Raw genomic sequence first — 23,738 nt, forward strand, 5'->3', positions numbered from 1 at the left:
TCAAGCTACCAATGACTTTCTTCACAGAATTGGAAAAAACTACTTTAATGTTCATATGGAACCAGAAAAGAGCCTGCATTGCTAAGACAATCCTAAGCCAAAAGAACAAAGCTGGAGGCATCACGTTACCTGACTTCAAACTATACCACAAGACAACAATAAACAAAACAGCAAGGTACTGGTGCCAAAACAGAGAGAGAGACCAATGGAACAGAACAGACCCCTCAGAAATATACCACACATCTGCAACCATCGGATCTTTGATGAACCTGACAAAAACAAGAAATGGAGAAAGGATTCCCTATTTAATAAATGGTGTTGGGAAAACTGGCTAGCCGTATGTAGAAAGCTGAAACTGGATCCCTTCCTTACACCTAATACAAAAATTACTTCAAGATGGATTAAAGACTTAATTTATGCAGCCAACAGACACATGAAAAAATGCTCATCATCACTGGCCATCAGAGAAATGCAAATCAAAACCATAGTGAGATACCACCTCACACCAGTTAGAATGACGATTATTAAAAAGTCAGGAAACAACAGGTGCTGGAGAGGATGTGGAGAAATAGGAACACTTTTACACTGTTGGTGGGACTATAAACTGGTTCAACCATTGTGGAAGACAGTGTGACGATTCCTCAAGGATCTAGAACTAGAATTACCATTTGACCCAGCCATCCCATTACTGGGTATATACCCAAAGGATTATAAATCATGCTGCTATAAAGACACATGCACACGTATGTTTATTGCAGCACTATTCATAATAGGAAAGACTTGGAACCAACCCAAATGTCCATCAACATCAATGATAGACTGGATTAAGAAAATGTGGCGCATATACACCATGGAATACTATGCAGCCATAAAAAAAGGATGGGTTCATGTCCTTTGTGGGGACATGGATGAAGCTGGAAACCATCGTTCTCAGCAAACTATCGCAGGGACAAAAAACCAAACACCGCATGTTCTCACTCATAGGTGGGATTTGAACAACGAGAACAGTTGGACACAGGAAGGGGAACATCACACACCAGGGCCTGTCATGGGGTTGGGGGAAGGGGAAGGGATAGCATTAGGAGATATACCTAATGTAAATGACGAGTTAATGGGTGCAGCACACCAACATGGCACATGTATACATATGTAACAAACCTGCACGTTGTGCACACGTACCCTAGAACTTAAAGTATAATTAAAAAAAAAAAAAAAAAAGACGCAGGGGTAGTGATTCCCACCACATCCCCATTTGGGTCTCCCATTTGGCCTGTGCAGAAGACAGATGGATCTTGGAGAATGACTATAAGTTTAACCAAGTGGTAACTCCAATTGCAGTTGCTGTACCAGATGTGGTTTCTTTGCTTGAGTACATTAACACATCTTCTGGTACCTGGTATGCAGCCATTGACTTGGCAAATGCCTTTTTCTCCATTCCTTTTCCAAAGCCCCACCAGAAGCAATTTGCCTTCAGCTGACAAGGCCAGCAATATACCTTTACTGTCCTACCTCAAGGGTGTAGCAACTCTCTGGCTTTGTGTCATAATCTTATTCAGAAAGACCTTGATCACTTTTCGCTTTCACAAGATATCACATTGGTCCATTACATTGATGACATTATGCTGACTGGATCCAGTGAGCAAGAAGTAGCAAACACACTGGACTTATTGGTGAGACATTTGCATGCCAGAGGATGGGAAATAAATCCAACTAAGTTTCAGGGACCTTCTACCTCAGTTAAATGTCTAGAGGTCCAGTGGCATGGGGCCTGTTGAGATATTCCTTCTAAGGTGAAGGATAAGTTGCTGAATTTTGGCCCCTCCTACAACCAAGAGAGAGGCACAATGCCTAGTGGGCCTATTTGGATTTTGGAGGCAACATATTTCTCATTTGGGTGTGTTACTCTGGTCCATTTATTAAGTGACCCTAAAGGCTGCCCGTTTTGAGTGGGGTCCAGGACAGAAGAAGGCTCTGCAACAGGTCCAGGTTGCTGTGCAGCTGCTCTGCCACTTGGGCCATATGACCCAGCAGATCCAATGGTGTTTGAGGTGTCAGTGGGAGATAGGGACGCTGTTTGGAGCCTTCTGCAGGCCCCCATAGGTTGAATCACAGCAGAGGCCTCTAGGATTTTGGAGCAAGGCCCTGCCATCTTCTGCAGATAACTACTCTTCTTTTAAGAGACAGCTCTTGGCTTGTTACTGGGTTTTGGTGGAAACTGAACATTCGACTATGGGTCATCAAGTCACCATGCATCCCGACCTGCCTATCATGGCCTGGCTGCTTTCTGACCCATCTGGCCATAAAGTGGGTCAAGCACAGCTGCATTCCATCATCAAATGGAAGTGGTATATATGTGATTGGGCTCGAGCAGGTCCTGAAGGCACAAGTAAGTTACATGAGGACATGGCCCCAATGCCCATGGTCTCCACTCCTGCCACCCTGCCTACTCTCCCCCAGCCTTCACTGATGGCTGCATGGAGAGGTCCCTATGATCAGTTGACAGAGGAAGAGACTAGGGCCTAGTTCACAGATGGTTCTGCATGATATGCTGGCACTACCTGAAAGTGGACAGCTGCAGCATTACAGACCCATTCTAGGACACCCCTGAAGGACAGAGGTGAAGGGAAATCTTCCAAGTGGGCCGAACATCGAGCAGTGCACCTGGTTGTGCACTTTGCATAGAAGGAGAAATGGCCAGATGTGTGGTTGTATACAGATTCATTGGCTGTAGTCAATGGTTTGGCTGGATGGTCAGGGACTTGGAAAAAGCATGATTGGAAAATTAATGACAAAGAAATTTGGGGAATAAGTATGTGGATGGACCTCTCGGAGGGGTGGAAAACTGTGAAGGTATTTGTATCCCATGTGAGCGCTCACCAACAGGTGACCTCACAGAGGAGGAGTTTAATAATCAAGTGGATAGGATGACCCATCCTGTGGACACCACTCAGCCTCTTTCCGCAGCGACCCCTGTCATCACCCAATGGGCCCAAGAACAAAGTGCCCATGGTGACAGGGATGGAGGTGACACATGGACTCAGCAACATGGACTTCCACTCACCAAGGCTGATCTGGCTGTGGCCACTGCTGAGTGCCCAATTTGCCAGCAGCAGAGACCAACACTGAGCCCTTGATGTGGCACCATTCCTCGGGGTGATCACTCAGCTACCTGATGACAGGTTGATGATATTAGACCTCTTCCATCATGGAAGGGCAGAGGTTTGTCCTCCGTGGAATAGACACTTGCTCCAGATATGGGTTTGCCTATCCTACCCGCAATGCTTCTGTCAAGACTACCCTCCATAAACTCACAGAATGCCTTATCCACTGTCAGCATATTCCACACAGCATTGCCTCTGACCAAGGCACTAACTTTCTCACTAAAGAAGTGTGGCAGTGGGCTCACGCTCATGAAATTCACCGGTCTTACCATGTTCCCCTTCATCCTGAAGCAGCTGGATTGATAGAATGGTGGAATGTCCTTTTGAAGTCACAATTACAATACCAACTAGGTGACAATACTTTGCAAGGCTGAGGCAAAGTTCTCCAGAAGACCATGTATGTTCTGAATCAGTGTCCAATATGTGGTACCGTTTCTCCCTTAGCCAGGATTCATGGGTCCAGGAATGAAGGGGTAGAAGTGGAAGTGGCACCACTCACCATCACCCCTAGTGACCCACTAGCAAAATTTTTGCTTCCTGTTCCTGCGACATCACGTTCTGCTGGCCTAGAGGTCTTAGGTCCAGAGGGAGGAATGCTGCCACCAGGAGACACAAGAATGATTCCATTAAACTGGAAGTTAAGATTGCCACATGGCCACTTTGGTCTCCTCCTACCTTTAAGAAAACAGGCTAAGAAGGGAGTTACAGTGTTAGCTGCAGTGATTGACCCTGACTATTAAGATGAAATCAGCCTACTACTCCACAATGGAGGTAAGGAAGAGTACGCATGGAATACAGGAGATCCATTAGGGTATCTCTTAGTATCACCATGACCTGTGACTAAGATTAATGGGAAACTACAATAGCTCAACCCAGGTAGGACTACAAATGACCCAGACCCTTCAGCAATGAAGATTTGGGTCACTCCACCAGGAGAAAAAACCATGACCTGCTGAGGTTCTTGCTGAAGGCAAAGGGAATACAGAATGGGTAATAGAAGGTGGTCATCAATACCAGCTATGACCACGTGACCAGCTGCAGAAAGAAGGGCTGTAATTGTCATGAGTATTTCTTTCTTCTTTTGTTAAAAATGTGTTTGTGCATGTGTATACTTGTACTAAGAAAATATCTTCATTTTATTTCCTTTCTCCTTTATCATGTGACATAGATTTACTGACTTCACGTCAGCATTTAAGTATTGTTAACTTTATGTAATAGTATGTAGGTTGGGGACTGGTGCATTTCTGATTGTACAAAGGATAGTTGTATTATGTTAGGTGTAATTATGACCTAATTATTGTCTTTATTTGAAGATTATGTATGATCTGAGGAGATGTGTATGGATCCAAGTTGACAAGGAGTGGACTTGTGATGGTTAATACTGAGTGTCAACTTGATTGGATTGAAGGATGCAAAATACTGATATTGGGTGTGTCTGTGAGGGTGTTGCCAAAGGAGATTAACATTTGAGTCAGTGGACTGGGAAACGCAGACCCACCCTTGATCTGGGTGGGCACCATCTAATCAGCTGCCAGCACAGCTAGAATATGAACAGGCAGAAAAAAATGTGAAAAGGCTAGACTGGCCTAACCTCCCAGCCTACATCTTTCTCCCGTGCTGCATGCTTCCTGCCCTAGAACACTGGACACCAAGTTTGTCAGTTTTGGGACTTGGACTGGCTCTCCTTTCTCCTCAGCCTGCAGACAGCCTATTGTGGGACCTTGTGATTGCGTGAGTTACTACTTAATAAACTCCCCTTTGTGTGTATATATATATATATTTTCCATTAGTCTGTCCCCCTGGAGAACCCTGACTAATGCAAATGATTACCTTTAGTAGAGTTAAATCCAGTGAATTCCTTTTGATGTGTTCTTCAGTTGGCTTAAAAAAAAAAAAAGGAAAAAAAAATCCAGTGATTTCTTGAAAGAATTAAACGGACTGGGCACATAAAATTATATGTTATATAAAAATATGTACAAACATTATTTTAAATATAAATCTCTATTCCTGCTTTACCAAACAGCTGATTATATTGATGACAATAATGCAATTTTGTTGGTTTGGGAAAATGCAAAATCACCAGACTAATTGCAACAGCACTTCTGGAATAATGCTACTGATTTATTGAATACCTACTATGTGCCAATCACTTATTGAATATGATTTCTAATAATCACAGGGCAGATATTATTATCTCCACTTTACTGATGAGCAAAGTTCAGAGAGAGAGCGATCATTTGTCCAAGGTCTGAGTGCTGTGGAATTGAAACGAAAGTCCACAAGCATTTATCAGACCAAGTAGGTCTGAAGTTCCTAATGCTGAACACAAAAGGACACAGTTATCTAGGATAAATGTAAAATGCATGAGATGCCAGGGCAACAGGCAAACCAGGACATACGATCACCTACACTATACAGCATCTTCTTGAGAATATGTGCACTGCTGCCGCAGTCTTTGCAAACAATCAAATGTACAAGGGGTTGAGAAAATAAAGCACAGTTACAGGGAGTATTCAACAGAAGAGTGAAGTGTAACAAGATACAATTGGAGGGTTAATTTCAGGTAAGTTTTTGAAAACTCTAAGAGCCAGGAGAGGAGTTCACACTTCATGCTGTAGTCGATGCTACGTAACTACAAGCATTGGTATGGCGTTTGACAAGTGCTTTCATACACACTATTACACTTGACAATGAAAGTGTGATAGGTGGTATTTCCAGAGAAGTTATGTGACTTTACCAAGACTGCTAAACTGGTAAGCAGTAGAGGTCCCTGTTTCTACAAAGTCTGGACTTTTCCTACTTTTCCATATTACTTTCTAGTTTCTAAAACATCCGGTCCCTTGAGATTATGAGTTATCATCAGAAACCACAATAAAAAGCACAATATTTCACATGGGAGAATAGCACACGGCTGACCCATTATTCTGTTAGTATGGGTTTTCATCATTTTCCTAGAAGAGCATTAAGTCCTATGCAGTAGATGTTAGGAACAAGAACCTGAGGTGGGCGGATCACGAAGTCAGGAGATCAAGACCATCCTGGCAAACACAGTGAAACCCCATCTCTACTAAAAATACAAAAAATTAGCCAGGCATGGTGGCAGGCGCCTGTAATCCCAGCTACTCAGGAGGCTGAGGCAGGAGAATCACTTGAATCCAGGAGGTGGAGGTTACAGTGAGCTGAGATCGCGTCACTGCACTCCAGCCTGGGCGACACAGTGAGACTCCATCTCAAAAAAAAAAAAAAAAAAAAAGGGAACAAGAAAATGGTTATTCGTAACCTTTTCTTGATCATGAATGTCCTAAATTCCTTATAGAAAAATTAAGAAAGAAAAAATATATAAAGAAGAAAACAAAAATCCTTCATAATTTTATAACTGAGAGATAATTTTAACACTCTGGTGCATTTCTTTCCAGTCTTTGGCATACCCTAAAGCTTGAATGTCATTACATCCATGATATCTCCACCTGCTGTGACCCTATCTTCGGAATACTTCTCGAATCCATCAATTCCTACCAGCTCTACCCTCATATGTGCCACCTCACCTCGTGCCTAGGTAAGTGCAGCTTCCCAGCAGCCAGTCTCCTGAGCTCCAATCTGGCATACGCTGTCCACATTCATTTGGCGTACTGGAGACAGAGGAGTTTTTGGCTTGTGTGTTTTTTGAGACACGGTGTTGCTGTCTCACCCAGGCTGGAGTGTAGTGGTGCGATCACGGCTTATTGCAGCATCAGCCTGCTGGGTTTAACTGATCCTCCCACCTCAGCCTCCCAAGTAGCTGGGACTACAGGTGCATGTGCCACCACGACAAGCTAATTTTTTTTTTTTTTTTTTTTTCGTTTTTTGTAGAGATAAGGTCTCACTGTGTTGCCCAGATTTGTCTCAAACTCCTGAGCTCAAGTGATCCTTCTGCTTTGGCCTCCCAAAGTACTGGGATTACAGGCATGAGCCCCCCACCCAGCCCACAGTAATCTTCCTAAAATGCAAATTGTTTAAATGCCTTGAATGGCTTCCCCTTATCCGTAGGATAAAACTCAGACTATTTGCCATGTCTTTTTTTTTTTTTTTTTTTTTTGAGACAGAGTTTCACTCCATCACCCAGGCTAGAATGCAATGGAGCGATCTCGGCTCACTGCAACCTCTGCTTCCCGGGTTCAAGTGATTCTCCTGCCTCAGCTTCCTGAGTAGCTGGGATTACAGGCGCCCATCACCATGCCCAGCTAATTTTTGTAGTTTTAGCAGAGACAGGGTTTTATCATGTTGGCCAGGCGGGTCTTGAACTCTTGACCTAAGGTTATCCACCCACCTCCGCCTCCCAAAGTGCTGGGATTACAAGCACAAGCCACCTCAACCAACTTAGCTATGGCTTTCAAGGTCCTTCACCCCACTGCTCCCACCTCCGCTTTCTCCACTGGGGCCTCACAGTCTCCCTGCTTCCCCACCTCCCCACCTTCCCATGTGGTTCTACAGGACTTTTGAGCCGTGCCCTCTGTCTGGAACCTCCCAATGGCACTCTCACAGCTGGAACACTCTTCCTCAGGCTCTCTGCCTAACTGCTTTTCAGTTTTCAAACCTCAGCTCATATTTTAATTTTTGGGGGAAGATTTATTCGACCCCCTGCCTCTCTCTGCCCAGGATTAGAGGCTCCTGCCACAGTCTCAAGTTCTCCCTCTGTTCCTGTGATAACACTTATCTCACTGTGTTATTATCTTCTTGTTTAACTACCTTCTTTCCTAGACTGTAAACTGTGAAGGCAGGGTCTTATCTCTTCTATTCCCCACTCTATACCCGGCATGTGTCACAGGACCTGGCACAGGGTAGGCATTGAATACTCATCACTAAATGTGTGTGTGGGGAGCAAACTTGCATACACCAATATATAGCATATGAAATGTTTAATAAATTTGTATAATTTTCCTGCAGATTATTTTGCATTTTCTATGTAGAAATTAATGTTATCTGTGTGTTAGATATGAGTTCTAAATTTCTTTTCAAAGAATTAATATGTCAGTATGTTCAATTCTTTGCCTTCTACTTTTAAACTTAACTTCCTGGTAAAGCAACCTTTTTCAATTACCTACTCCACCCTGACTCATTCCGATCACCTGCTCCACCCTAACTCATTCTGATCATTTCCCCTCCCTAGTCCAAGTGTGCGCTCCCCATTGCTCCATCTGCAAAGGCGCACCCTTGCCTTGCTGAGAATTAAAAAGAAAATTTTAGATTCGAGTGCTATTCCTTTTGCGGCACCAAAACTTTATACATAACATGTGAATAATGACAGTTTCGCTTCTTCCTTTCTAGTCCTTATCCCTTCTGTTTTTCCTTGTCTTACTGTGCAGCTAAGATCTCCAATCCAATGTCAAATGGATGTACTGATAGTTAGCATTTTTGGATCTGATTTTTTTTTTGAGACAGGGTTTTGCTCTGTCACTCAGACTGGAGTGCAGTGGTACAGTCATGGCTGACAGTAACCTCAACCTCCTGGGCTTAGGTGATCCCCCCACCTCGGCCTCCCAGGTAGCTGGGACTACAGGTACACACCACCACGTGCCTGTATTGTATTTCTTGTAGAGAAATACAGCCTGGTTGCCCAGGCTGGTCTTGAACTCCTGGGCTGAAGCAATCTGCTTGCCTTGGCTTTCCAAAGTACTGGGATTACAGGTGTTAGCCACCACTCCTGGCTGCATCTGATTTTTTAAAGGGAAAAGTCACAATTTTGACATTAACTATCATGCATGATAGAGATTTTTGATTGATACTCTTCATTATAAGGAAATTCCATTCTAGTATTAGTTTAATAAGCTTCTCTTTTCGTAAATTATGAATGAATGAATGACAAATTTTATCTGTGTGTTTTCTGTTTCACCGAGCTGGTTTTTCTTTAATCTGTTAACGCACTGAATTACATTACCTTGCCTAGTGTTAAAACATCCTTACATCCTTGCAATTGGTCTTGATATATTATTCTTTTACAATATTGTTTTGCAGAATTTGATGTACTAACATTTTACTTAGCATTATGAAGTCTATGTTTATTAGTAAAATTGGCCTATAATTTTCTTTTAGTTTGCTATTTTTTCTGGTTTTGAGATCAAGAGTATTTATAGTCTCATAAAATGAGTTGGAAAACTTTCTCTTTTTTTCTATTCTCTAAAACAGTGTATATGTACTAAAGATGACCTAGTCCTTATATGTTTGATAGAACTCATGTGTAAAGCTATCTAAACCCACTGCAGGTTTATACATACAGATCTATTAGCTGAAGCTTGTTAATTGTTTAGTTCAAATCACCTGTGTCTATATGCCTTTGTGTATTTACAAAGATTCTTAATTTGTCTTTTACATTCAAATTTAGTTTTCCACACTATCTGTTCACTCTACAGTGCCTTCAAAGTACTTTGGTTATGTTTTACTTTTGTTTCATCCTGTTTATCCAACTCCATTTATATGTCAACCTGCATCTTTATTTATTTTTCATATCTTCTGTATAATTTTGCAATGTTAATATTTTCTTGTAACTGTTTGAGATCACAAAAAGGTTGCTTTCGAAGGTTGACTTCCATGTTTTTCTATCGTAAATCATCTTCCAAAACAGGCATTTGCTCTGCATCTTCAGGGCCACGCTCTTTATTCTTTCCTGAACTGTCAGGGTCCCTATATTGTTTCAGCTTATTCATCTTTCAGTAAGGAAATCCGGAGGAAGCATGTGTAGACGATCTGCTGGAAAATATCTGGCTATCTACTGGATCTGATGACCTCGAATAACACTGTTGTACCTGCATCTTCGTGCATGTTTCACACAATGTCTTAATCAGAGAGACTTTCCCCACAATGCCCGGCCCCTGCCACAGCCCCCAAAGGGCCATGCTGCTTTTTCAATCTTGTGAAGTCTTTGGGCAACTTTACCAATGGGGAATTTCACATAGGTCCTCCCTCTGCTGACTGGCCATGGCGTAATGAGAAAAAAGAGATCATCAATTAATTGGCTTGTGACACCATAGCTGTGAGATAACAAATAGGTCTCGCCTCACATACCAACTCCCAGTGGGTGCAGTGGCTGCCTGGGGAACTTTGTTGAGAACGGTTCTGACGCCCTCTCTGGCTCAGTGTGAAAGAGTGCTTTGATTAATGAGTTATATCTGCTAGGGCATGGGAGCAGGGAGTGGCAGGATGAATGCCACCTATCTGCTGTTCTAATGGCTGTCCACAGGTGTGACATAAGATATAAAAAGTAATAGTAAGCTGTGATTAAAGGACCTGGCCTCCATGAGGCTTATAAGGGACTCAATTCCACCTGACCCAGTGACATACGGACTTAGCTTATGAAATGCTTGCCCCAGACACCAGTGATCTGAAATTGTCCAAAACTCCAGAGATTGGCAGACTAAACACAGGCGAATTGTGTAATCAAGCAAGTGGCAAATTGCCCGAGTGATGATCTTTCTAGGTGTGAACACACCTAGCTTCACTGCCTTATCAGAGTTGGGTCAGCATAAGCCTTTGGCGTTCTTTGTTAGATCTGGCTGGGACCTTCACTGCCACACTCCCACTCTTCCCTTACCCAAAAGAGGCTTAGCCCTCCTCATTCCTTGTTCCTCATTCTGCACAGGGTTGGGGGAAGTGACACAGGCCTGTCCATTCTTAGTTCAGAAAGTGGTCCCCAAATGGGTAGGTGATCTCTGTTGGAATTTTATACACAAGCACTGGAAGGAATCACTTTCTCTAGAATCCAGAATTGGAACTGGGATGATGAAAGCCTGGAGCTCTCTGATGCCTCCATCATAGTGACGGTGCCCGTGTGTATTGGGAGAGAAGGAAGCTGACAGAGAAAAGCAGAAGAGAGAGAGAGAGAAGCAGAGGCTAAGAAAGAGAGAGGGGACACCAGCTGACATCTCTGGAATTTCTTGAACTTTTGATATGTACTCCATTCCTGCACTTGATTATATGAGTCAGTACGTTCATTTTAAATTGAACTATTCTGATTTGGCATTGTGTCTCTTAAGACTGAAGGAGTCTTAACAAATAAAATGGTAACTGCTTTTGTTAACTGTCAATGTTGGTTGAGAGTGGTTGGTTTGTCTCTCCATTTTAGAGGTGTCAAAGGAAAATAAATCTTGGGACCCCAAAATCACTAAGCCAAGGGGAAAGTCAAGCTGGGAACTATGTCAGGCAAACCTGCCTCCGGTGTTATTTTTGAATAAGACCGCTACAAAGATAAAAAGCTACATATCTCCCTCACAATTTGGCCACAAGGAAATCCCTTGTGGACAAAGGACAGACAGACCTCAGAGTCATCCCTCTGAGTCTCACCTGAGACAAATGCATATCTGAGTGCTTCCTCTGCCCTATTGTTTAGGTGAAAATGCAGATTCACTGAGCCAGACTAAATTGTGTATTCGGTGGAAAGCTGATCAAGGACTCAAAAGAATGCAACCTTTTGTCTCTTATCTACTTATGACCGCCTCAAGTTGTCCTGCCTTTCCGGACCAAACCTCTGTACATCTTACACATATTAAGTCTCATGTCTCCCTAGAATGTGTAAAAGCAAGCTGTGACCACCGTGGGTACATGGTGTCAGGCCCTCCTGAAGCTGTCACATGCGCGTCCTTAACCTTGGCAAAGTAAACTTTCAAAATTGATTGAGACGGGTCTCCGATACCTTTTAGTTTACAGAGGGGATTCGTGATTCATGAACAGAGGCCTGTGTTGCTCCCATTGCCTCTGAGTCTCTCCAGAGGTCCTAATACATCCTCTCTTGCCCTCAGTCATGCTGCCTACAGGGAATGGAAGTCACAGAAAGTATGTGTTGAGAGGAGACTCCTGCAGGTAAGTGGCAGGGTTTGTGGCTGAGAAGAGAATTCTTCCACAGTGCGGAGTGGCTGTCTGGCCTTCTGGTTAGTACATCTTCCCCACCCTAAAGCTAGAAGAAGATTGTAGCAAGATTGAAATATTTTCCCACTTCTTTATAGCCATCTTTGTTTCTTCAATTCAAAAGGCAAAGTGTACATACATAAAAATTTATTTCTCAATTCAACCCACAAAGATGCAGTTTCCCAGAGTTTAGCATATGGCCTTCAGTCTATAATGTTGCCAGTTGGTCTTCTGGGGCTCTCCATGAGTGATTTAATTAAAAAGGAAGGAAAGATGAATAGCGTACTGTTGGTTTGCAACAGTGACAATTTGGAAATTCCTGGGCAGGTACATTTCCATTGCCTGGTAAGGATTCTGGGAAGAACAGCACTTTGGCACTGCCTGTGCGGCCCAAGGCAGCTGGGAGGGGTCCAGTAGATCCTGGAGAAAGGCACTAAAACAAGAAAAGGAGTGGGTGGTGCCAGAGACAAACTTCAACAGCTTCCTGACTTTGCCTACAGCCTGCCCTGACTGGCTTAGGCTTGTTAACGAAAACATTCTTCCTATTCCTTTCTCCTGCCTAGTTTTGAATGAAGACAGAGCTGTAGATATGATGCCTTTATGACATTTAACCACAAATGGCACCAATTAGTCATCTCATAAAGTTCAACGAGCACCAGGACGATCCCTTATCTCAGCTCTGATCCCTTATCTCAGCTCTCCGGGGCTGGGAGCGGGAGATCGGAGTGGAATATGTGTCTCTAGCCTGAAGAAAAGTTGTCAACAAATCAGTTCTTCGTCTAATCTGAGGTGACAAGTGGGGTGATGTATTCCAGCTAAAGCATTCTTGGCTCCAGATGACTTTGTAAAGATAATAAAATATGTTCATGTTCACATGTTCGTCAATGTCTCCAGTCCTGGCCTCGGCAGCTTTTCAGAGGCAAAAACTTCCCTCTTTTATTCTCTGTCCTAACTGATGAAAAGGTAAAGTGTTGTAATAGATCAATCTCCTTACAATCTATCTGCTCTTTGACCGATAATGCTAACATAATTTTAGAGAATTGTAAGAGAGGAGATAGGTTTAAATTAGGCATTTACAGGAGATGGAGAGAGAGGTAAAGTGGTACTTATATCTTCACTGCAGGAGATTTAAGAACAATATCTGTCAATGACTGTGAAGAGTCTGAGATTTAACCTACATTCAATTTCACAAGTTAACCTGCCATAGTTCCATGGATGCTGGCAGAAGGTATGAGGCCCCTGGGGTTAGAAACAGAAGACAATTTATCACTCCCAGTAATAGCAATAGTCAAAGTATCAGCATATTTGCACTGTTAAGACCCAGTTCCGGCAGGGTGATAGGAAGAGGGCCAGAGGACACCTGAACAATCCTATACATGCGGTCAATTACATTACAAGGGCAAAATCTTGAGTTTAGGAAACCTGAATCTTTCATAAGGGGCCATAATCTCACCTGCCTTTTGCTCTGAAGGAAAATATTACCTCTATCTTCCAAGGCTGTTTGATAAACAAACATCCTTGAAAAGATAATCCAGAACAAAGAGCAGTTAGACCTTGCTTACCAGAGTACAGGAGCGTGACATACCTGTGGGAAAATTTCTCCTAACAATGTCCAACCCTCATTTCAATACTGTTGCCTTAGCTTCCAGAGATTTGCCATAACAAATCATCCCAAACTGGGAGGGTTAAAACAATACACATTTTTTCTTGTGCAGTTCTAGAGGCGAAGCGTCTGTTGGCACGGCCCTGTTTCCCCTCAAGACTCTAGAGAAGCCTTCCTTGTCCTTTACGGTTTCTGGTGGCTCCTGGTGTTCCTCAGCTTGTGGATGCGTCACTCTGGTCTCTGCCTTTGTCTTTGCACAGCCTTCCCCTCTTAGCTCCTGTGTCTGTGTCCCCCTCTGTGTTCTCTTATAAGGACACGTTTCATTGGATTGAATTTAGGAAATCTGAATCTTTCATAAGGGGCCATAAAATCCAACATGATTCTACCCAGATAACCCTACCCAGATACCCAGATAATCCAACATGATCTCATCTCGACATCTTTAATTTAATTAATCTATAAAGAGCCTTTTCCTGAATAAAGTCACATCACAGGTTCTGGGGGTTAAGATGTGGATATATCTTTTGTGTGGGTGGGTGTCATTCAACCCAACCATCTCAGCTTCTGATAAATTTTTCCATGAATACCCCACTCCATCAGCCATGCTGATTAAACTGACTGACAGAGGCTGAAACCAAAACCATTCAAATAGTCTTTTCTTTTCTTTTTTTTTCTTTTGAGATGGAGTCTTGCTCTGTCACCCAGGCTGGAGTGCAGTGGCGTGATCTCAGCTCACTGCAACCTCTGCCTCCCAGGTTCAAGCAATTCTCCTGCCTCAGCCTCCCCAGTAGCTGGGATTACAGGCACCCACTGCCACGCCTAGCTAATTTTTGTATTTTTAGCAGAGACAAGGTTTCACCATGTTGGCCAGGCTGGTCTTGAACTCCTAACCTCAGGTGATCCACTCACCTTGGCCTCCTAAAGTGCTGGGATTACAGGCGTGAGCCACCGTGCCCAGCCCCATTCAAATAGTCTTATGCAGAATTTAATTAACAGGACTCGAAGCAGCACAATGTGGCCTACTTACATTGTGGACCTCAGTCATATCACCCAGAGTTCCAGGCTCAAGTTGAAATGAATCCTATAAACCATCATGGTCTAACTTGGAAATCCAACTGGCTTGCTCTTTGTGTTTTGACTTTTCCGCTTGGCTTGAGGTATTATTCCAGATACAGCAGGATGCATTAGCACAAGGAGGAAGTCTTGGGCAATTCGATCATTCCTAACAATCCTAGCCAGTGAATTGAAGCTATCTGAATGCCTTACAGGGCTGAGGGTTGTTTTACTGAAATACCCAAAGCTCTTTTATGACTATACTTAATGGGTATGTGAGTATATTTCCAGAAGGGAGGCAAGTTAATGTCTGGCTTCCACATAAGAATTACAGTTTCTGAGATGCACATGGTGCCCCAGGGAAGAGATGTTTGCAGTTGCTGATGCCACTCAAGTAGGACCTACATCTGTTGGGGACCACAGTTCACAGTGCTGCAAACACATTCTCCTGGCTGGCTGGTTGGCATTAGGGTTTTCCACGAAGAACACTTGAATCTAATCCTTGTTTGTGAAGGAACTACCTGATAGCAGTGAGTCTAACCTGACCTTTTTGTCCATGCCACCAGCTGGTGGCCTTTGTTTGTTCTGGGCGATGATCGAGTGATACCTACAAAAAAGGGAGGGGCAAAGACATCTAGAGGTCTTGGCAAGTGTGTCGAATGGGGTGGCAAGAACTGGGGCTATCTCCTGCTGCTTCCGTTAAACTTCTTGATAAGATTAACATGAATGGAAATCAATTCCTGGTGACAATTATCTGGCAGGGGATGGCAGGCCCAGCAGTTAAAGGCAAGGCACTTAGTGCATTGGAGTGTTTTCTTTGCTGGGGAAGACCTCAGGGTATCTTCCCACGCTCGTACTTTCTGGGGTCGGAGGAACTCTCTTCCCAGCTCTCACCACCAGAGAATCAGTGTGTTCATTCCAGTGGTTACTCATCTCCTACCTCGCCCACATCTTTGCCTAGATAGATTAGGTGCAAGAGGGATAAGGGCTTTTTTTTTTTAACTTTCATTTTAAGTTCAGGGGTACATGTAGAGGATTGTTATATGGGTAAACTCATGTCATGGGGGTTTTTGTACACATTATTCCAGATTATTATGTCACTTAGGTTTTTTTTTTTGAACTGAGTGTCACTCTGTTGCCCAGGCTGGAGTGCAGTGGCCCAGCCTTGGCTCGTTGAAACCCCTGCCTCCCAGGCTGAAGCGATTCTAATGCCTCAGCCTCCCTAGTAGCTGGGATTACAGGTGCATGTCACTGCACTCAGTTAATTTTTCCCTGTTTTTTAGTAGAGATGGGGTTTCACCATGTTGACCAGGTTGGTCTTGAACTCCTGGCCTCAAGTGATCCGTCTGCCTTGGTCTCCCAAAGTGCTGGGATTACAGATGTGAGCCACCGCGCCTGGCCTTATCACTCAGGTATTAAGCCTAGTGCTCATTATTTTTCCTGATCCTCTCCCTCCTCCCACCCTCTACCTTCCAACAGGCCCCAGTGTGTGTCACTCCCTTCTATGTGTCCATGTGTTCCCATCATTAAGCTCCCACTTACAAATGAGAATATGTGGTACTTGGTTTTCTGTTCCTGCATTAGTTTGCTAAGGACAATGGCCTCCAGCTCCATCCATGCCCCTGCAAGGACATGCCCTTGTTCGTTTTTATGGCTGCATAGTATTCCATGGCATATATGTACCATATTTTCTTTATCCAATCTGCCATCAGTGGATATTTAGGTTGATTCCATGTCTCTGCTATTGTGAATAGCATTGTAATAAATATACATGTGCATGTATCTTTACAGTAGAATGATTTATATTCTTTTGGGTATATACCCAGTAATGGGATTGCTGGGTTAAATGGTATTTCTGTCTTTGGGTCTTTGAGGAATCACCACACTGTCTTCCACAATAGATGAACTAATTTACATTCCTTCCAACAGTGCATAAGCATTCCTTTTTCTCTACAACCTCTCCAGCATCTGTTAGTTTGTGACTTTTTAATAATAGCCATTCTGACTGGTGTGAGATGGTATCTCATTGTGGCTTTGATTTGCATTTATCTAACGATTAGTGATGATGAGCTTTTTTTCATATGTTTGTGGGCCACATATATGTCTTCTTTCGAAAGTGTCTGTTCATATCCTTGGTCCACTTTTTAATGAGGTTTTTTTTCCTTGTAAATTTGTTTAAGTTTTTCATAGATGCCAGATATCGGACCTCTGTCGGATGGATAGTTTGGAAAATTTTTCTTCCATTCTATACAGTGTCTGCTCACTCTGTTGACAGTTTCCTTTGTAGTGCAGAAGCTCTTTAGTTTAATTAGATCCCATTTGTCAACTTTTGCTTAGGGCATTTTTATAAAAGTTAAAGAGATGCGTTATATCTCCCATTTTGGCCCGTGTATGCCAGCATAGGGAGACTCTGAGCAATGTATTCAATCAGTGGTCATTGTCCTGGCAACCCAGGACATGTCAACGCAACAGGAGAATCCAGACTTCTCAGGGTCCCATTTGAGACAGACAGCCACTCAGATAGTACAAGCCGCGCCAGCTGGGGGTTACTCCTAGGAGAAAGAAAGACACACCATACACAGGAGTGTTAGAGAAGAATCCCAGATTTCCAAAAGAGGTGTCCTCCCATTTTGTCAAGTTATTACCTAGGAAGCAGCTGAGAGATGATGATCACTTTCTGGGGACAGCCTCACTCAGTGACCAAACTGTTTTAGACACAATTGGGAATCTGAAGGAAGTCAGGGAGGTTGAGTCAGAAATCTTTTTGGGTTCAGTTTTGAGGAGGCCATTGCAATGGCTGGATGCCTGTGGATGATGGGAGCACGGAAGGCCTACTGAATACCTTAACTATTAGCTGTTGGTTGAATAGTTTTTGCAATCAAAGGTGCACTGTGGTCTGACTGCAAATCATCCAGAAAGCCAAAAGCTTAACACAGAGAAGTCTGAAGGGCCACGGTGGTGTGAATAGTTGGCTGTACACACTGCAACAGCAACATTGTAAGCTAAAGGAGTTGTCAATAAGCTGGGCACTGTGGCTCACACCTATAATCCCAGCTTTTCGCAAGGCTGAGGTGGGAAACCAGCCTGGGCAACATAACCAGACCCCATCACTACTGAAAAATAAACAATTAGCTGGGCATACTGGTGCGAGCCTGTAGTTCCAGCTATTTGTGAGACTGAGGCAGGAAGATCGCTTGAGACCAGGAATTTGAGGCTGCAGTGAGCCATGATCACACCACTGCACTCCATCCTGGGTGACAGAGCAAGACCCTGTCTCTAAAACACAACAACAAAAATTATATATATTAAAAAATGTGTCAGTAATGGTGAGGCACCCCCAGTAGGTACCAGAAGGGGCCAAAGGTTCAATTTATTCAATCTTCCAGGAGTTTACAGAGGCAACACCCTGTGAAATGTGGCCTCCATTGCCACAAACAAATGGGTCCATTTATGACAGGCTCCACAGTCTGGCTTGCAGCAGTCGCCTCTCCATTGGAAACAAAGAGTCCTTTACTGTGTGCCAAGTCTATAACGGTGGATGTCGCCACGTCTTATACAATGATGATGGATCGAGGTGGCAATGGTGGCAGGGTGGGCAGTACAGCCTCAAGCTTGGTCCCCGTTGGTCTCACAAGAGAATAGGCCCTTACTGTGGGTGTCTATGTGAGTGACACCCACAGGCGGTTCCAGGCGGTTCCAGCAGCAGCCACGATTTGTTCTCACAACTCACAGTTCACAGTTCATAGGTCTAAAGATAGGTGTCTTTAATCTACAGTTTTCAAAGTGGCATCTAAGCCGCCAACAATCGCCAGAGAGTCAGTAAAATCATAACTAGCTTCATCAAAAGGAGTACTGGCCAGAGTGACGAGAATGCCCCTGACTTCTGCCCACACAGTAGAATGACTTCTGCATAGCTGGTGCTGAAGCTGAACAGACACAATAGCCCAGTGACACCATCAGGTACCAGCTTAGCCAAATCACCAGTGAAGCCGGCCCAGGCACTGAGGGGAACACTGTGAGCCCAGGACCACACTGAGCCAGCAGCTTTGCTGCAGGCGGTAGCATGGGGATGGAATTTCCCCCAAAGGAACAGCTGCCACTTTTTCAAGTAAAACCAAGATACTGTGGGAGCCAGACCAGCTGTGTTCTTGAACCTACTATTTCCATTTGACAAATGAGGTGGTTGGGCCCTTCCCACGGTGTTAGTCACGGAGTCAAAGTTGACCCACCACAAAATGAGAATACAGGATGAAGACTCACAGACTTCTGAGAGTCAGGCCCTCCTTTTTGACAAGAGCCCACTAGCGAGCTCAGAGCTGCTTTTCAAAGAGGGTGGACCTGGTCACAATGTCATGGAAGCAACAAGTCCGAAATTCCAAGAGGTGGCTCTGAATGAAGGCTGACTCCTTTTGCCAGAGATTCCAGTTGGCAAAGTCATCAGTTGCAGAGACATAGAGCTGAGGTTTCATTAGGATTGTTAAGCCCTGAAGCTGGAGAGGGTGTCTCAGTTTGCTAGACAGTTTCTAATGCAGTCTGTTTGGGTCCTGCTCATATCATGCTGACAGAAAAGAAACAATGGGATACCCAGTGAGGTGCACACCATCTCCCATACCCAAAGAGTACATGAAGGTTCTGGGCATCCTTTTTGGTGATGGGAGTAGGGGTGCTGAAGAGATAGCAATTTTTCCCTACCAGTGTGGCTGTAAATAGTACCAGGAAACTTTGCCTGGTAAGCTAGTTCCTGGATTTTGTCAGGGTTTATCAGCTTCACCTGCTGGCAGGGGCATGCTAATATCATTCTCAAGGTCATTGAGACTGGCACTGATGGCTTGCCAACCAACAGAACGTCATCTACATAACCAAAGCTACAGACATCAGAGGGTAGAGGCCCTTGTACTAAATTCTGACCCCTCCCCACCCCCCAATAGCAGCAAGTGGCAGAGAAATTTAGGTGCTCATGGAAGAATACTGCAAATGTATATTGGAGGCCTTGCAATGTGAATGGGAACTGTTTTTGATGCTTAGGTGCCAGTGGTATGGCAAAGAAGCCATTGGCAAGCATGCCAAATGCCATTGGTCTGTGTAATGGATTCAATTACAGTTACAATGTCTGGAACAGCTGGGATATGGAATCAACAACTGAATTCAGTGGGCAATAATCTACTGCAAGCCTCTGCCTCTTGTTAGCCTTTGTTGCTGGCCATACAGGCCTGTTGTATACAATCCTTACTGCCTTTAAATTCTTAATCAAGATTATTCTCCCCTTTGGGAATCTATATTGTTTCTGTTGGAGCACCCCAGAGGGTGCAGGGAGGGGTCTGCAGAGCAATGTATGTGTTTCACTAACTTGTCTCTAAATGTGGCTCTTCTGAATCAGGAGAACCCCCTCTGGACAGTTACAATACAAGGATGTAAAACATTAATAATAATTATGCATTCAGCAGTGGAGTCCACAACAGCACACCTTAAACTGGTTCAAAGGGCTCTGGCACAAGGCCACTGTAGCTTCCCTTCTGCACTGCAAATCTTACCCAAATTCCATTGGTTAAGTTGGGAATTCTCTCTTTCCACAGGACCAGAGAGGGCAGTGACTTGGGACCTGTATCTAATAGGTATCTAATAGAGCCATAAAATTGTAAGTCTCTCCTTTCTCCAGCACACTTGGACCTTTGATGCCTGATGTGGACCAGGGAGACCTCAGCTTCACCTCTAATTGTTTTTCTCATTAAAGTGGTTGAGACTAAAGTAGAGGAGGAGGAAGCAATGAGTCATGAAGGAGAGAGTGGCTCTGTCCATTAAACAAAGCTTTGCATTTACTTTCGTAGAGCATGGCTCATTGCTCAACCCAATGAACTTGCATTGCTTTTGGCATTCAAGGGCTCCACATTGGATGGCAATGTCCGTGTGACTGATATCGTTTATTTTAAAAGGCAGAAGAACCTTCTGCTCACCCACAACAAATCTTGGTACTAGTAGTTATGATGGAGTGGACCTGAGGCTGCTGCCAGATTGGCAAGGAAGTCCTCCATCTGGAGGGGAGTTAGCAACAACCTAGGTAGTTGGGGCGTTGTCTTTGAATTTACTTCCTGGGGTTCAGCCTACAACCACCTTTCCAATTTCTCCTCATAAACAGGCAATAAAGTGGAAGACCATTGACTGCCCTCTTGACCACAAAATGTAGTCAACATGCCTCTGCCAGCTCCCATGGGCTTCCCTTAGGTCCCCTTATCTCACTTACAAGGCCCTCGTCTTCCTGTTCCATAAGTCACATTTCTGTCAACCTCCTGTCCTCATCACCAGAATTGTGAAGAACTGTGAAGGGTCTGAGATTTTAGCATACTTGCAAGTTAACAGGTTAGCCTGGTACAGTTTCATGGATGCTAAGGGACCATTTATTACAGCAATAGAAGTAGCCTGAGTACCGGCATTTTTTCACAGGTTCCCTGATCCTCAATTCCTACAGGGTGACAAAAAGAGGTCCAGATGACACCTTGGGTTGTGTTCTAGGAGAGAAACCCTGAGCTTAGGAAACCTATATATTTTTAAGTGGACAACAAGCATGCCCGCCCTTTGCTCTAAGCAGAGACACTCTATCTCCTAAGGCTGTTCACTAAGCAAACCTCTGTGAAGAGAGAGTCCAGATCAAAGGGCGGTCAGTGTCTGCCTCACAAGATGGGCAGACACACTGGAGACCCACAGAGAACTGCCTCCCAAAAATGCTTATTTTCATTTTATTCTTCCAGGTGCTCACAGTTATTTTGAAATACATTTCTGTGGCCTAACAATGCAACAAAAATTGTACTATCAAAATCATTAGGAGAGAATATCAACTATTCACCTGCAGAATGACTCTAAGATGGGTAATGATGAAGCCTCTCTGCTACGAGTGCACCTAATAAATAGCTGAGCAATATCTTTTATGGGTTTTTACAAAAGGAAACCTTCTATTTTGAGATCACTGTACATTCACATGTGATTGTTAGAAATAAATCAGGAGATCCCATATACGCTTTACTCAGTTTCCCCAATGGTAGCATCTTGCAAAACTATGGCACAATGTCACAACCAAGATATTGACATGGATATAGCCAAGATACAGAACATTCCATTGCCACTAGGATCCTAGATGTTGCTTTTTCATAGCAGCAATATCTTTCTTCTTTTTTTTTTTTTTTGAGACAGAGTCTCGCTCTGTCACCCAGGCTGGAGTGCAGTGGCAGGATCTCGGCTTACTGCAAGCTCTGCCTCCCGGGTTCACACCATACTCCTGCCTCAGCCTCCCGAGTAGCTGGGACTACAGGTGCCCGCCACCTCGCCCGGCTAATTTTTTGTATTTTTAGTAGAGACAGGGTTTCACCGTGTTAGCCAGGATGGTCTCGATCTTCTGACCTCATGATCCACCTGCCTCAGCCTCCCAAAGTGCTGGGATTACAGGCATGAGCCACCACACCTGGCCCTCATAGCAGCAATATCTTAACCCATCTTCCTGGTTTTAAGGTAAATCCGTGCTTTAACTAATTAGAATGCCACAGACCAAAGAGATAGGAGGGTTTACACCAATGCCAGAAAAATATTTTACCAATTATTTTTGTAAATATAAATAAAATATATTTCACATATTATTTTTGTAAATATAAGTAACATATATTTTACATATTATTTTTATAAATAAAAGTAAAATATATTTTCCTTATAGAATATGTAGAATGTACAGTAATAAAGTAGGAAAAAAATCACCTCCACCACTGTTTACCAATTTGGTGTATTTTCTTTCAATCTTTTTTTATTTGCTGATAGAGAGAAAGAGAAGTGGGGGGGTGAGAACTAGTATTTATCTACCTACATATTTATATATCTATCAGATATATTTTTGTTACATTCTGGAAATCAATAACATCAGTGAAAAGGACAGAAAATTCTTACCCCCTGCTCCTTTCACCTTTACCGCAGAAAGGCAATGGGTGGGCCAGCAGGTTTTATGGGCAGTTTGTCAGATCTCCACGACTCTAAGGAATTACAATGACCCCACATAGCAGGCCCAGGGACCGTCCAGGCGCAGGTGGATGGCCAAGGACGTCTGCAGGGGCTGAAAGAGAAGCACGCCCACCAGCTTCTGGGTTTGCTCAGCAACTGGTGAGAGACTAGACAGCTGAAGAATGTGCCCCCAGCGGAACATTTTCAATAACCATTAGGCTTCCGGTAAAAAGATGTTAGAAGAAACAGTGTGAAAGAAGTGACTGTTTCCTCAGAGGTCAGAGCATGAGTCACTGTGAATTAGGCAGTCAAGGGATGGCCCTTTTCTGTGCACTCACCCCCCTGTCATCAACCAGAGTCATTGTTCCTCTGAAAACCCCTCCCCCTTCAATGCCAGGGGGTTCACATCTGGTGGTGACTGGGGAGTTTTGCCAACAGGATTCCAAATGTACCAGGCTGACTGGTCAATGCTTACTCAGGCAAGCCTTCCCAGTGAAACCATAATTACCTCCCGCTCTCAGAATAGGATTGACAAACGCAGTTATTTGTGTATGATCCTTTTACACATGACCTCATGCATTTTACTCAGGCCAATTAATATTTCCCATTAGATTTTATGTTTCTTATGAGATTTTACTATAAGAAAAATCCTCTTATATGAATGCCATGATAAATAAATTATTGGCATTTTAAAAAACCTTGTTAACCAGAGATGGCCACAAGGGTGCAAGTGTTTATACCTTCATACAATAATACATTTCTCTTTTTAAGAATGTTTCCTTTCATTTACTTTATGAGTGAGGCTGAGAATCAATTAAGTTTTAAGTGCAAAGACAAGGGATATTATTCCTAAAAATAAGATAATTTAGGTGTACTTTAGAGGTAATTATAGCAGGATTTTGTTCAAAAGTTTCCCAATAGAACTATGTGACCATATGAAAACCTATCTCAACGCTAGTTTCATCACCTATAAACTGGAGGTAATTCATGCCAATCTCACAGAGATGGTTTGATTCAGTAATGAGGCTTGTCTTGTGTGGCAGTTCTAGGAGCTCCAAGGACAGGTGCTGCCA

General features: G+C 43.5%; 1 long non-coding RNA gene across 1 annotated transcript; it reads left to right on the forward strand.

The window, feature by feature from the left end:
• The first annotated feature begins 4,490 nt into the window (after positions 1–4,490).
• On the forward strand, positions 4,491–11,231 carry LOC140712117 (uncharacterized). Its single transcript, XR_012093569.1, has 3 exons — positions 4,491–4,892; positions 6,578–6,717; positions 10,891–11,231. It is a non-coding gene; the product is annotated as an uncharacterized lncRNA (long non-coding RNA).
• Positions 11,232–23,738: the final 12,507 nt, after the last annotated feature.

Source organism: Chlorocebus sabaeus, chromosome 7 (assembly GCF_047675955.1).
Source record: "Chlorocebus sabaeus isolate Y175 chromosome 7, mChlSab1.0.hap1, whole genome shotgun sequence".
NCBI lineage: Eukaryota > Metazoa > Chordata > Mammalia > Primates > Cercopithecidae > Chlorocebus > Chlorocebus sabaeus.